Source organism: Suncus etruscus, chromosome 2 (genome assembly GCF_024139225.1).
Source record: "Suncus etruscus isolate mSunEtr1 chromosome 2, mSunEtr1.pri.cur, whole genome shotgun sequence".
Taxonomy (NCBI): Eukaryota; Metazoa; Chordata; class Mammalia; order Eulipotyphla; family Soricidae; genus Suncus; species Suncus etruscus.
This window is the reverse complement of record NC_064849.1, coordinates 122,836,113-122,842,154: the sequence shown is the minus strand read 5'-3', so window position 1 is coordinate 122,842,154 and position 6,042 is coordinate 122,836,113.

Sequence of the window (6,042 nt, the reverse complement as noted above, 5' to 3'; positions counted from 1 at the left end):
GTTTTACCTATGTGTTATTCAATATACCTTATGGTTGAATTCAGGTCTGATATCAAGGTCTTTAATCCATTTGGATTTTACCTTCATACATGGTGTTAGCTAGGGGTCTGAGTTCACTTTTTTTGCAAGAGGCTTACCAGTTGTGCCAATACCACTTGTTGAAGAGGCTTTCCTTGCTCCATTTGGATTTCTTGCCCCTGTATCAAAAATTAAGTGATTGTATGTCTGGGGAACATTCTCTGAGTACTCAAGCCTATTCCACTGATCTGAGGGTTTGTCTTTATTCCAATACCATTGGTTTTGGTAACTATTGCTTTGTAATAGTTTAAAACAGTAAAAAAGTAAAATAGCTTAAAATTGGGGACAGTAATGCCTCCCATATTTCTTTTCCCAAGGATTGCTTTAGCTATTTGTGGGTGTTTATTGTTCCAAATGAATTTTGGAAGTGTTTGATCCACTTCTTTGAAGAATGTCCTGGGTATCTTTAGAGGGATCATATTAAATATGTACAATGCTTTGGGGAGTATTGCTATTTTAATGATATTAATCCTGCCAATCCATGAGCAGGGTATGTGTTTCCATTTCTGCATCCCTCTCTTATTTCTTGAAGCAAGGTTTTATAGTTTTCTTTATATAGGTCCTTCACTTCTTTAGTCAAGTTGACTCCAAGATATTTGAGCTTGTGTGACACTAATGTGAATGGGATTGTTTTCTTAATGTCCATTTCTTTCCTATCATATTTGGTGTATAAAAAGGCCATTGATTTTTGTGTGTTAATTTTGTAGCCTGTCACATTGCTATGTGACTCTATTGTTTCTAGAAAGTTTTTGGTAGAGTCTTTAAAGTTTTCTAAATATTAAGTATCATGGCATCTGCAAACAGTGATAGCTTGACTTCTTTTCCTATCTGGATACCCTTGATATCTTTTTCTTGCCTAATTGCTATGGCAAGTACTTACTATGGACACTCTTGCACAACTTTTGAGTGAAGATTTTATCACTTATCTTGGGTAAATACTTCAAAAACAGGATTAATGGGGTGATCAAAATAATGACTTAGCTTGATAAGTAACTTTCAAACACAAAACACTGATGGGATCTTGATTGAAACTACACTTAATCTATAAATCAGCTTGGAAAGAATTCTTTGTCTATAAATGTGGTAAGTCGCCTCCTTTATTTAGTTCATCTTTAATTTTTGTAATCAGATATTATACTTTTTGATATGTAAATCTTAGCCATATTTTATGATACATACATAAATGATATTTTTGTAAGTGTTATACCATGTAAGATATTTATTTTAATTGCTCATGGCTAATATATACACATATATTTGATTTTTAAAGATATAACTTTGTATCCTTTGCCATTTTTGTTTGTTGGGGGCCACATCCAGCTGTACTCAGGATTTATTGCTGGCTTTGAGCTCAAAGATCACTCCTGGAGGGACTGACTTGCAACACTGTGGGAACCCATATCGGGGTTCTGAGGATTGAACCTGGGTTGACCACTTGCAAGATAGGCATTCTACCTGCTGTAATATTGCTCTATCCCTACCTTTGACATTTTATAAGATCACTAATAGACCTACCTATTTCTTTTTTTGCGTATTTTATGCATCAACAATCATATCATTTATAAATTAAAACACTTCTTTTCTTCTTTTCAATAAATATGCCTATAATTACTTTCTTGCATTGTTTCAATGACTACAACCACCAGGATAATTATAATAAAATATAACAGATTTGCTGTGAAACAACACATATAGCATGCAAAGTATCCATTTAAAGTATAACATTTTATGAGTAACAGTAATTTAGGGACTAGAGATAGCTCAAGGGGCTGGATATTTGCTTTGCATGTTGGAAGACTAGATTTAGCCCCCAGCATCACATGGTCCCCTGAGTCAGGAATGTTCTCCCTGTACACACTTTGCAGAGAGTAGCTTCTGAAGACTGCCAGATATGGCCTCCTAAAACAAGTAACTTAAAATTCATTGTCTCTTAGATTCCCTGTTTTCATGTTGTTAAGATTGACTTCTGGGGACCAAGACATAGTACCAGGCTTAAGGCAATTTCCTTGCATGCCTAGCTTAATCTGTTTTAAGCCCCAGCACCACCACATATGGTTGATCCATTGAGCACTCCTTGGAAGGATCCCTGAACACAGGCAGAGTATCTTAGCACCACCAAAACCAATAAATACAATTTAAAAAGAGATTGATTTATATCTCTTATATTCTGGCATTAGATTTAATTTTTTTCTAAAATGTCTTTGTTTTTCAGAGAAGTTGTGGCTCTTGATTTAAAAACCTATTTTTATTTTAAGACCTTGGATAAGTGGTAGAGAGGAGTTAATCTATGTTTTGGGTGGGTGGGAAGAGACAATGATCTCCAGTCTGGAAGCCTGTGACCTCTAGTTTTTCCTCTGTCCAGGTGTGAGATTTTGTTGGAATTGATGATTTACTCCAGAAGCTGTCTGCCTGGATTTCCAAAGATGGGCATTTCTGCCTTCCACACTATGAATTCTTTGCCAGGGGGGAGCTGCAGGCTGTTTTATTTTATTTTATTTTTTATCTGTTACTCTTGTGATTCTGATGGTTCGGCACTGCAGATGTAGGGCAAAGCAATGCCTGTCACACTGGATCTGTTGAAACTTATGGAAAAGAGTCTATTCACCTTACCTCACTTCTGGGAACTAAATAAATATTTTCCTTAGTAGAGGAACTTAGTAGGGGAATTCACTGGCGTATTATTATAGAATTGAATTACCTCAAAGTTCTGATCCTCCTCCTGTTTGGTCTGTAGAGTTACTACAACTCTAGAGTTCTTTACTTTGCCTAGGCAGTAGTTTAAATTCTGACTCCCCCCTCTCCCAGTTGCATGGACACCATAGGCTTTTGGATACCCAAATTCAGAAATGCAAGTAATTGGAGGGATTAGATGTCTTCTAGTTGTAAACCAATTTAAGTTGCATGCTATATATATTGCTGGCTTAATAATTGGTTCTGGCTATACTGTAAGGTGATCTTTTTCTGATGAAGTGTGTTTCTTCATGTTTTATGGGCATGCCAAAATATCTCCATTTTTATCTTTTTCGGTATCTGTTCTCTTATTTAAAAGTGGTTTCTACACTATAATAAGTCACACAGCCTTCTCAGACCAATGCTGCCTCCCTATGTTCACATTTCCTGTTGTCCAACCTAGTCTTTGTTGCACAAATTATTGAATTTGGGCAGCTGTGTTCACCGGAATCAACGGCTGCATTCACTCAGATGTACTGTGTGGGAACACACTTTATTGTCAATATTGCAAGTGTCTTGTTTGCCTCCACCTCGGCCTGGAATGCTGGTGTATTGACTCCCTGCCTGAGTTTGCAGATACACATGCTCCCCTCCAAATGTTGGCCCAGAACCCTGCCAAGCTTTAGTTCTGTCTTATGCTCAGGTCTTTGCAGGTAGAGAGACTGTGGGTGAAATTTTAATATGCTGTTTTTTTTTCCTGAACATATGGCCACCATCTACCACCTGTTCCACTCCTTCTCTAAAACCTGGGGCATGATGTTCAAATTCCTGACTACTCAGAGGTATGAGAATTGTGTAAAAATTGTCTCAGAATTGCCTGCTGATCACAGTCATGCACCTCCTTTGTTGGTCCATTTGTACAGTCCTTTGGTACCTTCAATGTTTTACTGTATTTTGGACTCCTTATTCACAGGCTCCCCTCCAAAATCTTGCCCTATGCTAACCTATGTGACTTTTTGGAACCAGATTTCCTTTCTTCAAGTATATCTTACCTGTTGGTGTTTTTATGTTTTCCTTTATAATATTTATCGTAGTCACCTTGTGCTTGGCTGAGTATAGCATAACTTTATTGTCTCAAATGACATTTTTGAAATGAGACTTCTCTATCCCTCATTGTGTCTCAGGACAGTATATTCTGAACCTACTGATTTTAGCTTGCTTTATTGAGAATGAGCACATTAAATTGATAATATCATATTACTAGGTTTGATAATAATTATAAATAATATTGACCCTAAATGCTTTGGGACGACACACGAACTTCAGAGAAAGGACAATAAACTTGAAAAAAATTAAGGGGTGATGTTTTAGGGTTCCAGTATTTCCTATTCAGATGCTGAGTTATCCTTTCCTAAGTGAAACAGCTATTTGTTCCTTGAATTCCCAATTACTAAGAAAGAAATACCAGACTTGATTGAACTCTACAAATTTGTGGGAGAAACATTTAAAATTTTTAGATAAAACATTGAGTCACCTACTGGATAATATTTAGGGTTCTAGTTTTAAGTGGGTACCAGAACAAGGAGGGGCTTGTTAGAAGAATTAGTTTTTAGTTCTCTTATTTAGGACATACATCTAGCAGAGAACACAAACTAGATATCAGAGTAGAAAAGAATAGCCAGACTCTGGCAAACTATAATAAAAGAATTATTGTTCCAGAGAAAGACTTAGAGCTCCAGAGCAAGGTCATGATCTGTTTGAGAATAAGATACATTTCCAAAAACAGCTCCAGGCAAACAAAGACTGTGAATGGTTCCAGTCACATTATGTTAGCATAATGGACACCCTATATATATGTTAGTTAATGTCCTAATTATTGGAATTTGTATATATATATACATATATATATATAACTTTGCAGCTGGTAAATATATAATTTTGCTTGGCAAATGAGAATTTTCAGGCCTGATTAGCCAAGAGTATTTAGATGGAAAATTTTTCTTGGATTATCTGACTGAGATCTGATGTGACAACAAAGATTCCTGTAAGAGGGAAACTAAAGAATCAATAAAGGAAGTTTATGTGATGATGGAAGTATGGCTCATACTCAGAGAGGAGGGGAGAGAGCTGTTGTGTGTGTATGGGGTATGTGTGTGGGTATATGTGTGTGGTATGAAGGGGACAATCTGGTAATACTTCATTACTTACTTAAAGACGGAAAAAAGAGACATGAGTCAAATAACGGAAACCTCTAGAACCTAGAATAGCAAAGGCTACAAATTCTTCCCTAGAGCCTTTAGAATGACTTTTTGATATTAGACTAGTGAAACTGATTTCTAACTTCCAGAACTATGTGTCAAAGTAATGCTGTTTTAAAATTAAACTTGTGGTAATTTTTTTTACAGTAGTAACGATAGAAAACAATACAGGTTTTGTCTTTTTAAAAACTAATTTATTTATAACTGCTAATGTCCAGAATATTGACAACAAATTGAAATTGTACCCATGGTGACAAATTGGTGGTGAGTATATCCAGCCAGTGTGGAATTAGCCATTTTTCTGGATATGAGTTTGCATTAGTGTCTACAGGAAAATAGAGACTACTTTAGGTTGAAACTGTGTTACTGAAGTTTAAGATCTCTGATACAGAAGGGAAAAAGTGCTAGTCCTTGCTGTATTCAAAGGACTATGAAATTCCACTCAGTATTACATGATCTTAGACAACTATCTGAGCCTCAATAGTTCTTTTTGAAAATTTTCTTAGTATACAATCCTGTTAATTTAAATCTTAGATGATATATATGTATATATCATATCATATATTATATATATTACTAGGAAATAAAATGATTAAACCATTGTACATTTGTTAACATAGCTAAAAGGAAGCTAATTTAATGAGTTTTTTTATTTAATGAGTTTTTGATATTACGAATGAAAGCATTTTCAAAATCTGTTTGAATCCTTCCTCCACTGATTTCATTTTCACTTAATCTTTTGCCCTTATCTTCTTTTATTCCCCTTTCCTTACCACTTTCCCTTCTTTCTCTCTCCCTTCCAATTTCCTCCCCACATACCATTGTTACCATCTCTCTCTCTCTCTCTCTGTCTCTCTCTGTCTCTTCCCTTCCCCCCCCCCCCCCCCCCCCGCAACCATCACAAGTTAAAGTGCTGTTCTTTTCCTCTCCTTAGCTCCTCTGGCCATATGGTGAAAATAGGCATCAATTAAGGGCCTGGGAGAGTAGGGAAAATGAGGACAAGAGGTGAATCAAACTGTCTCTTTCACTCTCATTC